Raw genomic sequence first — 22183 nt, forward strand, 5'->3', positions numbered from 1 at the left:
GGAGTGTGTTTATTAGCTTTACAATATTTTTAATAAAGTGATTTTCCCTTCCAAGTTTCTCCAAACTGCATTCAGTCTCTCTTGCTGTGTTGGCTTCAAACACCATCTCCCTCTTGCTCACTCACTAATCACCATTCATTCCCACAGTGCTTTTTAAAGTCTATGGTAATGTAAAAACCTCTCTGTCCTCTGCCTTTAGAACTGATAAGAGAGAGCTGAAGGCTTCTTAGACTTTCAAATCCATGTGCTTCTAATAAACAAAGGGATGCTAAGAGTAAGCTGAGAAAGTGGAAGAGGAAGAAATGTAAGGAAAGGCTACGGCTGGATTTGTCAAACAAGGCCATGGGATTTAGGAGCCCAATTCCCATTGAAATTGAGTGGGATTTGATGCCTATCTCCTTAAATGTCTCTTAAAATCCTAATCTATGGCAATAGGGAATGCAAGTCCAAGAAAGGGCAAAACGTGAAAAAAAGCAAGGGGGATCAGAGGGAGAGATAAAATGGGGAGGAGAGGTAATTAATTAATTAATGGAGATATCCTATCTCCTAGAACTAGAAGGGACCTTGAAAGGTCATCAAGTCCAGCCCCCTAGCAGGACCAAGTACTGATTTTGCCCCAGATCCCTAAGTGGCCCCCTCAAGGATTGAACTCACAATGCTGGTTTTAGTAGGCCAATGCTCAAACCACTGAGTTATCCCTCCCCCAAAAAGGTAAAAGCACATGGAGCCCATTCCAAATCCCATTAAAGTAAATGTACAAGTCTCCCATTGACTTTTGATGGGCTTTGCACAAGGCCCTGATTCGGGAAGTGAAAAGGCTACTCCGGGATGACAGGTGAAAAAAGATGGTAACTAGTAAGATAACCTGAATGAATTCAGTTACTTAGAGGCTTATTTACCTGTCTGGAACTAGTGCAGAGATGAATTGACCTATTAAGTGATCACAGTCAAAGGTGGATGCTGGAATAGCTTGATTCTTTTCTAGCACTGGAATCAAATGTAGTGTTGTAGAAAGGACAAAAACTGCAATCATGACTCAGGCAAGCTCTCAATGATTTCAATGCTTCCAAGTTTGTATTGTTCCGAACAGATCTCAACACAAAACAAGACGACGCAGTGCCAGATCCTCGGCAGGTGTAAATCTACCACCTGATGATGGTCGAATGTTTTGTGCCCTCGTACTAGGCCTCATTCTGCACGAGCTGAAACGAATGGGAATTTTGCCACTGATAGACTTTAATGAGTACAGCTTTGGGACTAGTGTTATGGCCAGAAGAGATTCATGACTTAGCTGCCTGCTACGGTGAAGCCCCATCAATCTCGTATCTTTCCCAGTATGCCAAGATGAGTGGCAATATATATTTTTCATCTAGATGGATTTAGCCATCTCTACAAATCCCAGTCAGAGAAGCCTCTGCATTTTCGAAAGGTGCGTGCAAGAATGAGTGATGACTGAATTAACTAGAGACAGAGAACAAACACCACATGACAGATACCACAGTGATGAGCATGGTATAAGGATCTATGCAGAACAGAATGGGCTCATACTTTTGACCACAATGTGGAAATAATGTACTAGACCTATGCAAAGGACCGACATTGCAACAGATTCATTGTAGGTACCATCCCTGCGAAAACTAGTTTGCTGAGAGCAGACTTGCCAGTCCACAATGAAGAGTTGTCTTCAATTTGCTCTTAGCAGTTCCTAGACTGTGCAAGCTACAGCACACTTGATAAACTATAACTCAGTGTTACAAGCTCTTGTCTTCCTCCTTGGCAGAGCATGGGGTCTTGGCAGCTTTGATGTTAGCAGCATGAGACATCACAACAGTGCTGAGATGCTTATTATCCCCCTAGGTTCTTTCCTTTTCTTTGTCGTGGATTTCAGCCTGTTGTATAATATACATTTTTCAAGTTAAACATCAAAACAATGAATACAAATGAGCAGGAACGTTCAGTTGCAGAAGAAGAGGATTAGTAAGACAAACTTCATGCAGTATTATATACTAATGGGTTTCTACTACAGCATTTATATAATGTATTCGAGACCTTTACAAAGACAAACTGAGGAATGCTTCAAAGTGAACAGAACCCACATATCAATGCAAAACACCATTAGAGAGTATTAGATATGGTGTTTCTGAATTAACAGTCATCAGATGTCACCTGACAAGGAAAATGCACCTTTGCTCCTATCAAAAGTGCCATGGGATCACCGATTTCCCTTATATTGTCTATCAGCAAAGGGCTGAAGAGACCTAATTTTAAAGACAGCTCTTCAGTTGTATAAATCCATTGAGGTCAGTACTGATTTACACCCAGGGGCGGCTCTATGTATTTTGCCACCCCAAGCACGGCAGTCAGGCGGCTTTTGGCGGCGCACCTGTGAGAGGTCCGCTGGTAACGTGGATTTGGTGGCATGCCTGCGCGAGGTCCGCTGGTCCTGCGTCTTCGGCGTACCCGCCGCCGAATTGCCGCCGAAACCACAGGACTGGTGGACCTCCCGCAGGTATGCCGCCGAAGGCAGCCTGACTGCCGCCCTCACGGCGACCCAGGCACGTGCTTGGTGCGCTGGTGCCTGGAGCCGCCTCTGTTTACACCAGCTGAGGCTCTGACGCGTTGATTTCAATGGAGGCTTTGGCTGTGAAAGAATGGTGTAAACAGTAAGTCAAGGCAAAGGGTGAAATTCATCCTTGTTTGTGAGAACTAATCCTTTCCCTACACTGAGGCTGGTGCTTATTCTTTGGATAAAACATTAAGCTCAAGTCCCTTTTGGCCATTTCTGGTGGCTCTCTGCATGGAAATTAATCCCCCGGGGCACATTTTGAAAGGGGTGGGGAAGGAATAGTCAGGATATCCTCATTCTATCATTATTTCTCTCTCTCTCTCTTTTCTCTGACTCTCCTCTTTCAAACTGGTTCTAAACTCCAGATCTCTGGCTGGTGTCAATCAACATAGCACCATTGATTTCCGTGGAGCAATGCTGATTCACAGCAGCTAAGGATCTAGCCTCAAGGCTGCATGTAAGACTTTTATTGAATACTCAGTGTTGAATCTGCCTATACAGTGGGTCACTGGACTACCAGCATCATCTATTATCATAAATCGCTTCTGCAAATCTTAAGTGCAGATGGTGCGAATAGAAACCCAGGTCTATATTACTTGGATTCTAGTCACCAAATGATAAAAATGCCCTCAAAGGTATGGATAATTTCCCAGAACAGAGGGAAATTTTTCCTGAATAAAAACAGAAGAAAAAAACTGAACTGACTACTCCCTGCATTTTATATCAGTATAACACCATGGAAGGAACAGACCAGACAATCCACTTGTCTACATCCATATAACTCCACTGGCTTCCTCGGGGCTCTGCTGCCGTAAATCAGCAGAGCATCTGGTTAAAAGTTGTGGTTATTTTTATTAACAAGTAGATTAAGGGGAAGGGGGAGAATGGGTGTGTGTGTAATTTTATGGAACCCAGGGAGCTAAACATTCAGCCTTGGAAATTTTAAGGTAAGAACCAGAAAAACAAAACACCCCCGCAACATGATGATGAAAAGATTACATTCCCTAGCCTGGCCTTCTGTAAAGAGAGATTTTTCTGTGTAAATCAATATAGTTTTGTAAGAGCAAAGCAGTCTTGCAGAAAGCTATCTGCAGCTAGCCAGCTAGAAATAGAAACACCAGCAAAAAGTGTGAAATGTTCTCTCCAAGTTAATGAATGGGGCATAACCTCTTCCCAAAACATCCCCAGCACATCAGTTGAGGGAACCATATGCTGGTGTGTTTTTTTTTTTTAAACTCATTTTAAAATTGGTTTTAAATAGTAAAAATATACAAATGTGTCAAGATAATAACCTGTGTAATCAAAGAGAGAGGGAGACACACATATACACACACACACAGAACAACAGTTTGAGATACAGGGACTTACAGAGTGGTGAACATAGGGAATGGTCTGGCTGGCAATATCAAAACAAAATTACAAGAGGGAGACAAACGTTTTGTGTGTTGTTACCAGAAGCTCTCAATGGGCCTGATCCAAAGTCCATTGAAGTCAGCGGAAAAACTTGCACTGACTTCAATGGGCTGTGGGTCGACTCAATAGGATATGAAATTCTGCTCTCATTTTTATGGGGATCCCACTGCAAATTGTAGACCAAGTCTCTCCTGGGGTAAAGTGACACAGCTCCATTGACTTCAACTGATTTGCACAGGGATGCCTTCCTGCAAGATTGGTCAGATTGGTCAGACACAAGTTATTGGGCGCAACACAGGAATAACAGAGTAATTCTATGGCCTGTGTTATACAGGAGGTTAGACTAGATGAACTAATGATCCCTTCGGCCTTAAAAAAAAAATCATAAAAAAAAAAAAAAAATCTATGAATCATCTTTCAACAGCAGAGAATCTGGCATAAGCACAATCTGATTTTAGTTTAGTTCTCTTAGGCACCATGGCAAAACAAGTGATAAATGTATCCAAATGTTCAGAAAAACATTAAAAAAATAAACAAACAAAAAACAATTTCATTCAATCTCATTTCTATAAACAGTTGAAAGGTTTGGATGGAGACAGATTGTTTTCTTATTCTTCCAAACTCATTCATCTTTCTCTACTTGAAACATTAATTTCAGGCAACATACTGACATGGCAAAACTGAAACTCCAAAAATCTCAAAAAAAAAAAAAAAAAAAAAAAAAAAAAAAAAAAACCCAAAAAAACCAAATTGGTTACCAGCAACCAAAACTCCAAAATTTTCAGTTTTGGGCTTTTCAACAGAAACCTAAAAATTTTCCAAGAAAACATTTTTATGAAAAGATTTCCTGTTAGCTGAAAGTCATTTTCTATAAAAAAAATTGATACAAAATATTGGCATGTTAGAAATTCTCTAGGACGTGAAAATGGAAATAGATTATTCAAACTAAACACTTGCAATGAAGTACCTAAGGTGTTAAAAAGTCCTGTTTAAAATTAGGATTGGATAGTAGAAGTGATCCTTGATTTGCAATCAGCTAATTGGAGAGTAGATCCAAAGATCCCATTACTTCATTGCTCTCAGCCAGGACTGTATCAGGTTCCACTGTATTGCACCAGGATGTTCCCATTTTTGAATGTCAGCCATGTTTGCCAATGCACTTTGCTGACCACTTAAGCAATTCAAATGGAATCTAAACTTTTGGGTGAACCTGGACTTTGAACCTTTTGGGCACGTCATACAAATGTTTGCTCTCTTCTTCTGCTTTTTTTTTTGCAATAATAATCAGTCTGTAAATAAGTACTGCCCTGCACCTGCGTAGCTAATCGTGAGTGAGATTCAGAGTCAAATGCTATGCCTGTAATATGCCTCAGCCTAAATAGTTCCATATTACTTCAAATATACCAGCATTTCATATCATAATAAAAAGTGCAAAAAATCAAGGGCTGGGTGGCTCTGGAGTGTGAATGATGATAGAAGAACCCATCAGTCTATTGGTCTATCGTTCAGCTCCCATTGAAAGCTGGGCATTTAACCCCCTGAAGCATTTTGAAGATGCCACTAATCCATGTCTAATAAGTAATGCTAACTGATGGCCGCCCACTGACCCAGTAGAGAATAAGTTTCATAGATTCTAGGACTGGAAGGGACCTCGAGAGATCATCGAGTCCAGTCCCCTGCCCTCATGGCAGGACCAAATACTGTCTAGACCATCCCTGATAGACATTTATCTAACCTACTCTTAAATATCTCCAGAGGTGGAGACCTCACAACCTCCCTGGTCATCTAGATCCTGGAGGAGAGATGTCCACATCAGAGTCACTATTGGCATAAACGGACATCTTTGCTGTCACCCCAGGAGAATGAGCGACAGAGGCCAGCTCTATATGTGTAGAGGAACTCTTGCATCAGCAGTCAATTGAATTTTTAAAATATCAAAGATAAAAACCACAACGCAAAGCAATTCAGATTGATAATGTTTTAAATATATTTTACGGACCGCGCCATCCCATATTTTACAGAGCTGTTCGGGGTCTGCCCTAGCTAGTCAACCCAAGTGATGCTGGACCCAAGAATGGTGGCATTAGGGAAGAGCCAAAAGGGGAAGTCTTTGCACTTCCCTGATCCCTGAATCTTCAAGGAGCCAGTATCGCCCCAATACACGTTGGAACAGTCTCAGGGTTATTCTAACTAATGGCCCCTTAGGGCCATTAGTCCACCTGGAGATAACTAGAGCACAAAAGTGTTCTGATGATGTTCCCTTCCCCCCATTCTCTTGTACACGAAGGGCTTTTGGCAGAGGGGGGGCATGGAATCAGCACGGCTCCACCCAAGGATGCCCCTAAATGAGGAATCTTTAGATGCTCAAATATGACAACGTTAAGGTCCTGGTGCACTGGTGGCGCAATGGAAAAGTTGCTTAGAAGGGGGGCCAGGGTCTGATCCAATGTGTAAATGAATTTTTTTTACCACAATAGAAAAACAGCCTGGAATAACGGGACATACAAATATTCATCTGGGTTACTGCACATCAGACTTTTAATGAGTATTTTAATAAGTATTTCCCTTTTCGTTTCTAATTCTTGCACACTCTTCTCGTCACAAGTGTCTCAATGCTGCAGCACTGCCAATAGGCTGAATTACTCTAGAGCACAAAGCAGATGTAGGGCACAGTTGAGAAGACAAACCCCCTAAGCAGAAAGCCAGTGGAACAGATGGTTGTGACAAGGTGCTTATTTTTGCACAGTAACTCTTGCTGGACTCCCCTAAGACTGGACGCATGCCGGGGAAGCTGGTAAAAGGCCACAGTTGAGACAATGAGTCAGATGCAGGGCTAACAAGAAATAAACTTTCTTAGTCATATGTGCAAACCAAGTCCTCCTGTTTTTAATCAAAAGATGGAATTATCTGCCCATGGAAGCACCAAGAGAATCAACTTTCCTAGGACACAAGGAAGAAACACAGACAAGTCCTTGAACTCCTATTGAACCTCAGGTATTAGATCATAACTACAGGGACTCTAACTCAGACAAACATAGCCATTGCAATAGTGGATTGGAGCACTGGACCATCAAGTTCAATATTCTGTCTCCAACAATGGCCAGGACTAGCTACTTAAGAGTATGAGCCTAGACACCTCTGGATCACACCCTACTCACTACTGCAATAATAGCTGTACAAAATAGCCTTGTGAGGTATCATATGACAGCTAATAACAAGCTGGTTATTAATATCATTGTAAAATGCATGTGTTAATGTTATACATGGAGTTGTGAATTCCCTCTGTACAATGTTACTAGAACACACTTAAGACAAGACAGCCTAACCTAGGTAAAGGTGATAAACAGGCCTGTCGTTGACAAAGGAATGTGGGTTTACCTCAATTTACATATTAGCAATTAAAGCTAACGAACTAATCCAGCAGTGGTTCTCCTGTTCCTGAATTCAAGAGACAGAATTAATAGGACTCCTGCACTTCAGAGACACCCAGGAGACTGAATCCCCAGGAAACCTTCCTGACTTGTAAGACAAAGGCAATCCCTTTGGGACAATAAGGAACAGTGAGACACTCCATCTTTATCCTTTGCCTTAAGGAGACAAAGAAACCAAGTGATTTGATCTCAGTGATGGGTCCTGGTCAGGCTGGACAGTAAAAAGCTGAAAGGGAGATTGTGAGTGAGAGAAACCATCTTCAACAATGACTGTATCTTGCTAGGTTAACTTTTAATCTTTTAAATGTGTGTTTTCATTTATGTGCTTGTAACCATCTCTACCTTTATCCATGTCACTTAGTCCAGGCTCTTTTGTTAATAAAACTTGCTTTACTCTAACTATAAACCAATACAGTGCTGTGTTTGAAGGAAAGGGTGTATTTACCCCCAATTAAATTAATTACCTGGAATGTACTGACTCTTTAACAGGGCAGCAAACTTGGTATCTTCTGTGAATGTACAGTGATAGGAGCAGCTCATTGCTGAGAAACATCTCATAGGAGCTCGGGAGCTGGAGTTCCCTGATTGTTACCTGCTAGGCAAGGTTTGGGCCAGGAGAACCTTGAGGAGGCAGTTATGGGAGAACCAGTTCCCAGAGAAAGTTTTCTCCTTCCTAACCCTAATAGTGAGAGGTTGGATTTCTTTTTGAAGTATGAGGGTTTCGATCCCTTCCAAAATGCTTGGAGTTTTGGGGAGGGAGTTTTGTATTTACTATTATAACTCTAGACCGTTTCATTATTCATGTGAAAGTTTGGTTAGACCATTTACCTTTTTGGTTATCCTGATCATTCAAATGAAGGGTGGGGAAGGAAGTTGTCCTTCATTGTATGTTGGCAAGGACATGGGCTATGATCCTGCTCCACTGATGTCAATGAGAGTTTTGGCATTCATAGCTGTGGCATAATATCAGGACCATGGAGAGGGCTCACCTTCCTCCTGAACATCCCCTTAGGACCAAGTAGGCATCTTTTACATGATCAGTTTTCTGCTGCTGCTGGGCAGAGAGCTTTCTTAGATCCTTATCCTTCCCATCATCTTCTCGAGGCATGAAAACAGCTACAAAACCAGGCCTATACCTGAACTCTGGGAATATTTGTGTTGGAGGAAGATTTTTTTCCCTATATAAAATGTATCCAAATTGCATGATACACCCCTCTCTGTGATGCTGGTTCACAACAGCAAAAGTGGCCTCTGACTGGGAGACATACAAAAAAAGAGAGTGAGTATGTTGGATAGAAAATAATTACATCGTTGAGGAACATATTGGTGTTTAAATACTCCCTTAGCTTTGCTGAAGAGCGATAACTCGCCCAGCAGCGTTAGATACTCAAGCCAGGTCTACACGAGAAACTTTCTAGGTATAATAATGCCAGATAAGGCCATGCTTTTTTAAACTACATTTTTATACTGGCAAAAGCCCTACTCTAGGCACAGTTATACAGGCACAACAGTGCCAGGGAACTGCTCTAAGAGGATGAAGCTGCAGATTTACCAGAATAGCAATACCGGCAAACGTTTTCTAATGTAGACTAAGCCTTGATGTGTGTGTAGCTAAGAAAACTAGACCCAAGAAGCTGGCTTGTTATCAGAATTCAAAAAGTTTCCATTGCCTGGCTTGGCAATGTAGATTTGTTTGAATTTTCTTAACTCCTCAGCAGCTAGGTGATTACTTAATGGCTCTTCATCTTAGTTGGCAATGGCATAACTACAACCAGGGGCTGGAAGTTGAAGTCAGCAAAGTTCAAATTGGAAATAAGATACACATTTTTAATATTGAGGGTAATTAACCATTGGAGCAGATTACTGAAGGGCTGTAGTAAATTCTCCATCATTTGTAACCTTTCAGTCCAGAGAGGATAACTTTCTAAAAGAGATACTGACATTTAACCACACGTGGGTGGGCTAGATGCAGGAATTACTGGCTGAAAATCTAGGACCTCTACGATACAGGTCAGACCAGATGACCATAATGGTCCCTTCTGGCCTTAAAAATCTATAAGTCTATTAAATCTACTTTAAAGTAATAGCTTATAATATTTAGTATCCCAGATTCTGACACAGCTACTCATGTTGAATAGTACCTTACGCTACAAATGGTCCCATTGATTAAAATGTGAGTAGGGGTAGCTGAAGCCAGCTTTGAATGAAGAGTGGTGGTAAATAAAGCGAGTGAGGGCAACACCCCAAAAGATGGATGAAGTTAGAGGGATAACAAAGGGATAAAGGTAAAAAGGACAACAAAGTGGTAGGGTGGGATTTTTTGTTTGTTTGTTTTGCATTAAAGAGGCATCTAATTTCCTTGCTATTTTCCTATGAAATTCTCTCTCGTTATCTCTGGTTGAAGGTCATGTCTAACAAAATAAGCGTGTTGAGAACTGAGGTAATGATTTTCAATATCTGTCACATTACAAGAATGAAAAACTCTGCTGTTTCATTAGGGCTCCAGGTGACTTGTCACCAGAATACTTAGCCTCCATTAAAACTAACTCAAAAATACAATGAGATCAGACTCTCAAGTCACAAAAGAAAACCGATTGTGACAGGCTGTGACACACTGGATTATTTTGTACAGTTTCTTTAAACACAACTGGCTGCTATTGGAACACATTCCCATCCTGGAGATTTTTGTTGGGCCCGCTTCAATATTGCCATATAAATCTTGGGTACAACATGCTGTGTTTGTCCTTGAGAAAGATGGCTTTTTCTGGGTAGTGAATATGACCAGTTGCTGCCTAGAGAGCTCTTAGTAAATGGGAAATTAGACAATATAATACTCTGGCCTGTAACGACAGAGCCAGATTCTGATACCCTTTCTCACACCACCTGTCTTCATTGGCTTCAATTGGACCTTTTTCGGTGTAAGGCAGTGGCTCTCAAACTGTGGGTTGGGACCCCAAAGTGGGTTGCAACCCTGTTGTAATGGAATTGCGAGGGCTGGCTTAGACTTGCTGAGGCCTGGACCCAAAGCCAGAGGCCCAGGGCCGAAGCCCGAGGGCTCCAAACCCGGGTGGTGCGGCTCAGGTTACAGTCCCCCTGCCTGGGGCTGAAGCCCTGGGGCTTCAGGTTTGGCTCCCCTCTCCCCCATCCTGGGGTGGTGGGGATTTGGCTTTGGCTCCCCCATCCTGCGGCAGCAGGGTTTGGAGGGGACTCACACTTCGGTTACCCCTCCTGGGGTCATGTAGTAACTTTTGTTGTCAGAAGGGGCGCAATTAAGTTTGAGAACCCCTGGTGTAAGGTATTACTCATTAAAAGCACTAACATCTGCCCCAGAGCAAATTCCAAACGCAAGAGCTGGTATGATTATTGTTGTAAGGGATACATAAACTGCTTTGGAATACAGACTAGGAACCCTCCCCCTGAATCCCAGTGATGGCATGTTAGAAATATGTAGATAGATACATTCCTAGATACTACAGATATTTTAGTTAGGGATTTTTTGATATCCATATCAGGCACAAGACCCCCTAGACTTATTAAAATACTGCATATAAAAACTTAAAAACCCATAATAAAATCTACCCTCCGTATACACTACAATTAAGACTGACTCCTCAACAACCACAATAATCCATTAACAATCCCACCAATCTACTACTTTTCTGTATACCCACAAAAAAAACACAGTGGTCAGCAGATAAAACCGAATCTTCCAAAACAAATTCAAACTGAACCTTGAAGAATGTGGCCAACTCCCTTCCCCACATCATTATTTTTCGTGCACCTCCCTCTATACTGAGAGCTGACTGGAAGTGCTGGAATAGCAACGTTATTTTTGCCAGTCTGACTGATCACAGAAATCTCACAAATGCCTGGCTTTGTGTGATTCTCAACCCAGGTTTGAAGACCCAAGAGGTTGGGATAAGATATAAAGAAGCATCCTCAGGTCTGGTGGCGGAGGGACTTTTCTATAGCACACATTTGGAAACTGACCCATCGCTAATTACTGACATTTTGAAATCATACAAGAACAGATTTCTGCTGCTTTTTTCCTGACATTTGACATATTCTGTATTGGATTGGAGGGTTTTGTCGAATTTCATTCAAAAAGGAAAAATTACACACAACAGATAAGAACTAACCAACAAACAATCTGGGGGAAGCTATCAAAACCCAATCAAACAATGCGGGTTTCAGTCGGCGTGGGGGGGAAAGGGGAGAGAGAAACTTTCTACAGTAGCATTGAAACAACTGCAGCTCATTTTTGACTTTGTCCCTGGACAATCTGCAGCACCTCTGATTATCTCATGAGCCAGTAGCATGAGCTAGGCTGGTATACGGCACCCCCTAACACTAAGCAGACTATAGCAATGCAAATGACTTACCAAGCAATCTGTGCTTTCTGCAGTGTAGCTAGCAACTTGCAGGGTGGTTTGAGAAAGAGGTAGTATCTCTAGCATGTGATGGTTGGTCACTGGAATGGGAAGAATTTTGCTTTATAACTAGATTAAGCATGAGAAGGTTAAAGCCTCCAGACTTTCACTCTAACACTCTGACTTTCTTGCTGTTCCCACACTTCTGGGTTCTTTTCCTTCTTGGAGGAGGCAGGACTTACCTCCAGGCAGAGGTAAGCTGATGACTACCATGTTAGTAGCCATCTAGCCCTTTTCTTATTGTGTGGCAAAGTTCAGGCTCTAGTACAGATGGGTGTTCCTCAACAGTTTTAGAGCGTGGTTTGGTTCAATCAAGGGAGGTAATGTGGTTCAGCAGATAGGGCTTTGGGTCAGGAGACCTGAGTTCTGTTCCCATGTACACTGCTAACAAATGGTTTGAACTTGAGTATGCCAGTTTCCACTCCCAGCCTGTCTTATCTCTTTCTATTGCAAGCTCTTTGGGGCAGGACTCTCTCTTATGTGGTGCTTAGAATACAGGGACCCCATTTTGTTTGGGGCCACTAGGCACCGCTGCCATACAAATAAGGATTGTAAAGTTGTAAGCATAGGAACGTATGGCTTCTTCGCTGAAACTTATTTGAACCTGGGAATTTCATGCCAACAGATATTCTGGCAAGATCTCTGGCAGTTCAGTTTCCAGTCACAGCTGGAAATACCAGGAAGCAGCCAGTATTACCATAGTATTTTGGTATTTCCAGGCCTGCTTCTATTGGGAACCTGTAAGTGGGAACCCCCCACCTCCCATCACCATATCCCCACATTGCGGAAATGTATAAAACATTCTGTTCAATAACTGGCAAAGGCCCACAAGTGTGGTGGATATAAACAATATTACTTGGTATTCCAATAGTCATGCCACAGACTTGCCTGAGCCAGTGGGCATCGCGCCAAGTGAGCTCACCTTAATTTTACAATAGTAAGTTGATTTTAAAATCAAGAGGACCACCTGGGCTTTAAATTCCAACACTTAAAACAGGCCTTCAATGGCTTAATCAAAAAGGTGCCATCAGAGTTCAGTCCCGGACCAGTCTTCATGGGATAAGGCAGGGGAGGTCCTTCCAAGCTTCACCTAGAAATGGCCCCTAGGAGAAGCAGCCATCTTTTTTCAATTTTGCCTACTTGGCCCTGATTGGCTGATGTCTGCTCTTGGCCCTTCCAGCCATTGGAGGACCAGACGGCATTGGTTCTGCCAGGAGCTGCTTCTGGGTGGCCTTTCTAGGCAGTTCTTGGAAGTCTGAACTCTGTTTCCCTGGAAAGGACACCTTTCTCAGGTGCAGTATTCCAAGAAAGCAGGCAGTGGAATCAAATGCCTAGTATACACCATCACAAGTCACCACCATTCAAAGGACTTCAGAGCATTTTATAATCATTTATTGGATAACAGAACACCTCTGACAGGTAAATATTATTGCTCCATTTTACAGACCGAAAAATTGGCAGACTAAGGAACATTTAGAAAGGGGCCTAAGTAACTAAGGCTCCTAAGTCTCATTTTAAAAAATGACGTAGGCATTTAGGACGAGATTTTCAAAAGTATTTAGACACCTACTGAGGCAGATTTGATTTCAATGGGAGTTAGTTGTTTAACTTGCTTAGGCACTTTTGAAAATCTCATGAGGCACTGTCATAACTATAAAGGGAAGGGTAACAGCTGTCCTGTGTACAGTACTATAAAATCCCTCCTGGCCAGAGACTCCAAAATCCTTTTCCCTGTAAAGGGTTAAGAAGCTCAGGTAACCTGGCTGGCATCTGACCAAAGGACCAATAAGGGGACAAGATACTTTCAAATCTTGGGGGAGGGGGGGGGGGGGGCGAGGGAAGGCTTTTGTTTGTGCTCTTTGTTTGGGAATGCGTTCGCTCTTGGGACTGAGAGGGACCAGACATCAATCCAGGTTCTCCCCATCTTTCTAAACAAGTCTCTCATATTTCAAACTTGTAAGTAAAAAGCCAGGCAAGGCATCTTAGTTTTACTTTGTTTTCTCAACTTGTAAATGTACCTTTTACTAGAGTGTTTATCTTTGTTTGCTGTACTTTGAACCTAAGACTAGGGGGGAGTCCTCTGAGCTCTTTAAGTTTGATTACCCTGTAAAGTTATTTTCCATACTGATTTTACAGAGATGATTTTTACCTTTTTCTTTAATTAAAAGCCTTCTTTTTAAGAACCGGATTGATTTTTTCCTTGTTTTAGATCCAAGGGCGTTGGATCTGTATTCACCAGGAGTTGGTGGGAGAAAGAAGGGGGGATGGTTAATTTCTCCTTGTTTTAGATCCAAGGGCGTTGGATCTGTATTCACCAGGAGTTGGTGGGAGAAAGAAGGGGGGATGGTTAATTTCTCCTTGTTTTAGATCCAGGGGGGTTGGAGCTGTATTCACCAGGAGTTGGTGGGAGGAAGGAGGGGAATGGTTAATTTCTCCTTGTTTTAAGATCCAAGGGGTTTGGATCTGTATTCACCAGGAAATTGGTGAAAGGTTTCTCAAGGCTTCCCAGGGATGGGAATTCTTGGGATGGTGGCAGCGGACCAGAGCTAAGCTGGTAGTTAAGCTTAGAAGTTTTCATGCAGGCCCCCACATTTGTACCCTAAAGTTCAAAGTGGGGATACAGCCTTGACAGGCACCTAATGTGCAGCTTTACCTGCCTAAATACTTTTGTAAATCTGGCCTTTAGGAACCTAAGCCTGATTGAAAGTCAATGAGATTTAAGCTCTTATGTGCCACAGGCACTTCTGAAAAAGGGATTTAGGCACAGAGCCTCAAAAATATTGGAAATCAATGAGAATTAGGCACTTAAATCCCTTTGATGATCTAGGCCTTATGCACTTTTGAAAATTTTACCCTAAGTTCTTTTGGCCAAGGTCACAGACAGTCTCCACATTTCTTCCAACCCATCCTAAACTGTCAGGGTGTTCCTGTCCACTGCAAGTCTGGCAGTGCTTGCACTGTTACAGGGCTGCTCGGAGTAAGTGTTAACGCAATCACTGCAGGAAGCTCTATTTGTGGGTTCTTCCCGCTATTGCTCAGTGAACTCTCTTTTCAGAACATCTGCCATAAAATGATGCAGTGGCCCAGTATAGTTACTGTATTGCTAAAAATACTGTAAGCCTATTTTTAATGTTACGAAATAGATTATTTTTTCTTTAGGTGGGTGAATTAATTCCATTTGGCACATTTTGAAATAAGGAGCACAACTATTTAAAGCATCGGCTTGGATTTGCTAGGCCAGACTGGCTCAAAGGTCATAATTATTAGAAGTGGCAAAGGAAGCAAAATGACAGGCCATGAAAATAGCTTAGTCCAGCTAATAGGAAAAAAAATGTTTAGCTTGTGGGACACCAGTGTGAAAACAGGTAAGGACCTCACGTATCACTGCCTGGTTTGTTCAAATATGCCTTTGAGCGAGGGTGAATCTCTAAAGTTCTGTGTAAGCACGCTGAAGTTCAGATGCTTATCTGTACCTCTTTAGCCTGCAAGATCGGAAGGAAGTTTCATTGGAATAACATTTCTCACAGCATTATGCAACACTTCTAATCTCTGCTAAATCATGGTAACCTTAAACTTTTTCTCCCCTCTAAGGCTTCTCTTCTATCATGCCTTTCACTCTCCCCTACTTCCCTGGCCACTCTCCAGACGTTACTCCCCCATCATTACCTGACGCCTATGTTTTCCCTTCTCCGGTCTTTCCTTTGCCCCAAGTTTATCCCTCTTCAACCTTCTCTCCAAGACCTCCAGAGGCATTCTGGAAAGGAAGGAACGGTCAATGGGACCGGTTGCCAGGTTCCTGACAGAGGTGGGTAGTGAACATGACTGCACCACAAGAACAGCCAAATCACATGATTCTACAGAACTTCCTCCCACCAAGAGATTTGGTGCTGTGTGAAACCCCAAATCACAGGAAAGTGGTCTAGTCTGGGATTTGGGAAGAACAGTACGTTCAGTTTTGAGGGAATTGTGCCTCGTCGTAGGGTCTCATTATTGATGTGAAAGTCATATTGTCTTGTAATTTCAACATAAGAACAAGAAAACTATCCATGATGATTCCAAGGTCTCTTCCTTGAGTGGCAACAGCTAATTTAGACCCCATCATTTTGTATGCATAGTTGGGATTACGTTTTCCAATGTGCGTTACTTTGCACTTAGCAGCATTGAATTTCATCTGCCATTTCGTTGCCCAATCACTCAGTTTAGTGAGATCCCTTTGTAACCCTCTGCAGGCAGCTTTGGACATAATTACCTTGAGTAATTTTGTATCATCTGCAAATTTTGTCACCTCACTGCACAGTGTTCAGTAAATACTATACAATAATCCAATCCCTGATCTTTTAGAATAGCGTTATCCCACCCAGCAAAATATTTATGGACTCTCCGTGGTTGTAGCTTTCTATTTTCTGCATATGCAAAGGCCTGACAGGTTCAGCCTTTGCACAGGGGAATGCTGATAATGGGCTGCTAGAAGGGAAGGAGGGAAGAGGGATTTTAATATATGTTTAAAAATATCTGCACAGTTGCAACACGCAGCACGACAAGGGCCAATCGATTTTAATAGGTGGCACTTGTAGAAATGATGATTCAGCCAGCTGACTCCCAGGAAGCATAACGATCATAATGGTATCCACTAAGCGAACCTTCGCAAATAATTGACAGGTTATCCACCAGAAGCGGGTTATTATTTTAAATGGAGCTAGAGAACGTGGGGGGAAAAAGTTGCCCAGTGAGCAAAGTCACCGTTGAAGAACTAGTTTGCAGAAAAGGAACAGGAATAAAAAGGAATGGAGAAGACATCATGCCGAGATTTTCAAAGGCTGGCATCCCTTTCTGCAAGCACGATTGGCATCTCTGATTTTGCATCTAGTGGGTTCTTCCCCACTTGCACAGGTTCAGAAGGAGCACAGATTAAACAAACTGCTCAAGGTGGTTTAATCTACACAGATCACAATGCAGTCCTTATGTAAAAGATAGATGTAGGGTCACATGTAATACTACAGGGTGCAGGGGTGAGGCCAAGATAGCACTGAGATTCATAGACTCTGTGATTCATATATAGATTCATAGACTCTAGAACTGGAAGGGACCTTGAGAGGTCATCGAGTCCAGTCCCTTACCCTCATGGCAGGACCAAATACTGTCTAGACCATCCTTGAAAGACATTTATCTAGCCTACTCTTAAATATATAGAGTCATAGACTCTAGGACTGGAAGAGACCTAGAGATCTATCTCTATTAGATTGTTCAAAGCACCTTCAAAACCAGCGTTTTAATTTACACTACTTATGAAGCAGACAGAGCACTTAATTTGTTTCTCTAGACCAAACGTCCATTACAAAACGCACTAATGCAGTCACACCACCCATAATCCTTTCCCTGCTTTTTGTTGTTTATTTTCCAGTTCATGCACGTGTGCACAACTTGCATTGGAATTGCTTTAAAAATAGAATCCCTTGTGTGTGCGAATGAGAGAGAAAAAGAATATCACTAGGCGAATGAAGGGGAAAGTGAGAAACTGTCAAACATTTGAGCCTCAGACTGTGTAACCTGCAAAAAACCCAGCATAATCAATGACACTGAAAAGCTCAGTGTTGACTATAAAACATTTACTAATCAGATGGAAAGAAGGAAATATCTGACAATTCAAAGACCTGCTGAATTCTTTGAAAGCTGGTGTGAGAAGTAAGAACCATACGAAACAGGTCTTGAGAAATCAAGCACAAAGACATTTGATGTAAATGCTGATTTGATGAGCTGAAGTGGGAAGTGTGCTATTATTCTTTTCACAAAGAGTTATGAAACATTTAAACTAAACACTTGATCCTGCAACCATTTCATGCACAGCTGATTAAAATTTGTCTGAACAATTTTTTAAAAAGCAAATGGGCTTTCAATACAACATTTTTACAAAAAATGTTCAATTTGGTCATAGTTTTCCAGTTTTTTGTTGAAAAAAACAGGAAAATGTGCAGGATAAGAAACGTGCTTTTCAGTAACGAGCAAACATTTTCTGGTAAGGAGTTCAGGGATTTAGTTTTCAAGAACTGACAAGATTTTCAGAAAATGCCTTTCAAAAACAAAATAACTGATTTCAGTTTTGGCTATTCATTGAAAAAAACCAAACATTTTATGGGAAACTTTTTGGGAGGAAATGATTTGTTTTTAATATCTCTGTGAAAAATAATTGCCATTGTTGGACCAGCTTTACTTTAATTTGGCAAAACTCCCAGTGGCTCATTTGGGATTTTTATCTTTAATGGTGTTTCTAAAGGGGAAGTTTGCTGGATGAGAGCCTAAGGATGGTTTTGAGGCAGAAATCTTTTTCCAATAACTTTTGCCCATTTTGGGGCTCCCTTTCTCTGAAGTTTCTTAAAGCAACACACAAACATGACATTCTTTTTTGATTTACTTCATCCAATATATAACCCCCCCCCCCCATGAAAGTACACAGTGGGGCCAATTCTCAGCTGGGGAAAACTATCTTGGAAGTCTGTGGAAGCCAATGGAGCTTTCCATTGATTTCCACCAGCTGGAGATGTGGCCCAAATACAATGCATCTATTCAATAATACGTTGGATCCATCCTATCTCATAGAATGGTAGCTATCCCTGAGTAAGGCAGGCTAGAGATGTGTAAAAGTTAAGGATGTAATTACGATTACCTGTTTCTGGTAGCTCCCGCTATGTGCTAGCCACTGCATAAACAGAGAAGCAAGGGTCCCTGCCGTGAAAACTTCACAGTCAAGCGAGGCAAAACGGACAGACAAAGGGTAGGGGAAAGAGAAATGTACAACAGATCAGCAAAGTATTTAATACAGAAAAAATTAAGTCACACCGGTGACCTAGCTGGATGCAACACAGCAAGAAAGCCAGTTAAAGCCAGGTTTTCCGAAGTGTTCAGAGCCAGATTTTCAAGTGCTCATCACCCATAGCTAGAGCCACATGGTCAAAAGCACTCAGCGGCATCCAACCGCTTTCATTGTAACATGCATGGCCAGATTTCCAGATGTGCTCAGCATCCTACATACACCCAGTGTTGGGATTTTCAAAATCTTACACCAGCCGCGGCAGAAGTCCCGGAATCTGTGATTTCTGTGACCTCAATGACAAACTCACAGTCTTAGCTATTATCATTATGTATTATCATTAGGGATAGTTCAGTGGTTTCAGCATTGGCTTGCTAAACCCAGGGTTGTGAGTTCAATCCTTGAGGGGACCACTTAGGAATCTGGGGCAAAATCAGTACTTGGTCCTGCTAGTGAAGGCAGGGGCCTGGACTCGATGACCTTTCAAGGTCCCTTCCAGTTCTAGGAGGTAGGATATCTCCATTAATTTATCTGTATTTATTTAAAAGCTGGTCACACTCTTTTTGGTGCCTAGGAATCATAGAAATATAGGGCTGGAAGGGACCTCAAGAGGTCATCTAACCCTCTGATTAAGGCAGGATTAAGTGTACCTAGACCAGGGGTCGGCAACCTTTCAGAAGTGGTGTGCCAAGTCTTCATTTATTCATTCTAATTTAAGGTTTTGTGTGCCGGTCATACATTTTAACATTTTTAGAAGGTCTCTTTCTATAAGTCTATAATATATAACTAAACTATAGTTGTATGTAAAGTAAATACGTTTTTTTAAATGTTTAAGAAGCTTCATTTAAAAATAAATTAAAATGCAGAGCCCCCCAGACCGGTGGCCAGGACCCGGGCAGTGTGAGTGTCACTGAAAAATCAGCTAGCGTGCCGCCTTCGGCACGGGTGCCATAGGTTGCCTACCCCTGACCTAGACCATCCTGACGTGTTTGTCTAACCTGCTCTTAAAAACCTACAACGAAGGGAACTCTACAACCTCCCCAGGTAACCTAGGAAGTTGAGTTCTTTTGAAAATCTGCCCCTAAATGTAAGATTCCTAGCTCGTTTCTTCACATTCATGAGAGTATTTCCCGTGGAATAGGCTTAACCACCTTTGCCTTTGATATTAGCTGGACTCATAAGAAAGGAATCCAGCACATTACAAAATGGAGATTTTTTTTTAATAGGGCCCAGACTGTCAGGCCCAGTTAATGCAAATTTACTGCATGGCAAGACTGCAGGATCAATACAGACACACTGTTTGGGTCAGCATTATTACTTCGCGTCTGCTTGTATTATGGACACACATAAAACAAACACTAAAAAGTATCCAAGTGGATATAATAAAGCTGAATTTAATGACACATGCTATTGAAGCTGAGTACCTTTTCAAGTCTCTGGCTTAGGATATAACCCATATGTCTTACAATGATTTGTGAACATTTGTTAAAAACAGTAAATGAAATTGTTCTCATTCGTAGTCAGTAGAAACCATACAATAGACTTGTATCCTTAGCATCCCAGTACGAGATTAATGACTGACATAACCATGAATGGTGTCGGTGGGTAATGGATCGTTACCAGGCTGGGCGTATAACTCATAATGAATAAAGTATTCCATGAATTTTGCCTCCTTTGCTGCTTGCTAACTGATAATGAACGTATAAACACCGGCTAAGATTGTTGTGCCCCCTTTCTAGTAGCTGATCCCCACAGAGGATAAGAGCCCCCTGCTGCTAACAGCTAATGGAGTTATTTCTTTAGCTCAAGTGGTAGAGATCTGTGCTTTAGAACAAAAAGTCTTGCTTTCGGTGTATGCAGTTTACCATAATGTTAAAAGCATCTATTAAAATCTAAAGGTTTCCAGGCTATTTTCTATATTACAACACTGTACCACAGTACCTCATTTTTTAAATCCCTATTCAGTTCTATAGGATTTTTCCTTAAGAGATTTTTTTTAAAGCAACAATGAAACTTTATTTATTCCTGTACAATGCTGGTTTTGTGAAAGCTGTGGGAATATTCCATTTCGCAGGGCGCAAAACAGCATGTCTGTCTACTTTACTTGCCACATGCAGTACCGGATGTCAAAGTCATTCCATTTTAAATACCAAGCATTGACAGAATGGTTACATACCATATTATCACAGGGTAAATGCCTGGTTATTACTGTCTTCTAAGTGGGCATTGCTTACCTTATAATCACAGCATTTTTGGCTATAATGGATGTAGATGTGGAATGTGTCATTAGGAACAGTCATGTTGTTTTTACAAAAGGAAAACGCTATAGTGACTTACATAATGTATGTGATCTGTGTTTTGTGCTTGTGCATTGCAGCGCAATGGCTTTCAAAAACAAGTGGGATCATTGAGGTCAATGTTATCTACAGCGCAGGAGCTGCAACACATTCAGGGTGGAATCCTGGTCTGACGGAAGTCAGAGTTTAGACATTGACGTCTATGGGAGCAGGATTTCACCCTCGGTACCTGAGTGCATGAGTGAATGGTGATGCAAAGGGGTACGTGTTCATTTGTTGGCGTAAGGCAACAAACCTAGAGAACCATTTCAAACAAGAGCATTATATTTCCTTCCTTTCTTTCTGGCTTTCAAACTGTGATGGCGTGTGACTCACCACTGCAACACCTCCTGCTGGCTGTCTTGGGAATTAGCTCTGCGCTCTCTTCTGGTGGCATCTCACCTCCGACACTTCTGCTCCAGGGACCCACATTACTAACAGGACCGTGGTGTCCTCTTCATGAGACAGCTCTCCGGCTGTGCCGCCCTCGGTTCTCCCCCCTGAGCAGCCATTTCCTCAATGGTGAGTGGGGGCAGGGGAGGGACCCGGGCACACCCACTACTCTGGGTCCCTGCCCAGGGACCCTGTAGATGGCAGCCATGTGCTGCATCCCCTCCAACCCCTCAGTCTACTTCCCTGGGCCACTTCCCTGCAGCCCCAGCACCTTCTCCACCCTTGTCTCAGGGCCTCAGCATGCAAGCAATCAGTCAGGGGCTTGCTCTCACTCCCCTGATCCCGCCCAGCACTGCTCTGTCTAAGGCCTTGTCTACACTACGAGAGTAGTTCGATTTTACTTAAATCGAATTTTTGGAATCGATATTGCAAAGTCGAACGTGTGTGTCCACACTAAGGACAGTAATTCGACTTTGTGAGTCCACACTAACGGGGAAAGCGTCGACATTGGAAGTGGTGCACTGTGGTCAGCTATCCCACAGTTCCCGGAGTCCCCGCTGCCCATTGGAATTCTGGGTGGAGCCGCAAATGCCTTCTGGGTAAAAAAAAGGTGTCCAGGGTGCTTTTGGGTAACTGTCGTCATCCGTCCATCACTCCCGCCCTCCCTCCCTGAAAGCGCCGGCGGGAAATCAGTTCGCGCACTTTTCTAGTCAGTGACAGCGTGGACGCCACAGCACTGCGAGCATGGAGCCTGCTGCAACCATCACTGCAGTTGTGGCCGCTCTCAACGCCTCGCAACTTATCATACA

This window comes from Malaclemys terrapin, chromosome 18 (genome assembly GCF_027887155.1).
Source record: "Malaclemys terrapin pileata isolate rMalTer1 chromosome 18, rMalTer1.hap1, whole genome shotgun sequence".
Classification (NCBI taxonomy): Eukaryota; Metazoa; Chordata; order Testudines; family Emydidae; genus Malaclemys; species Malaclemys terrapin.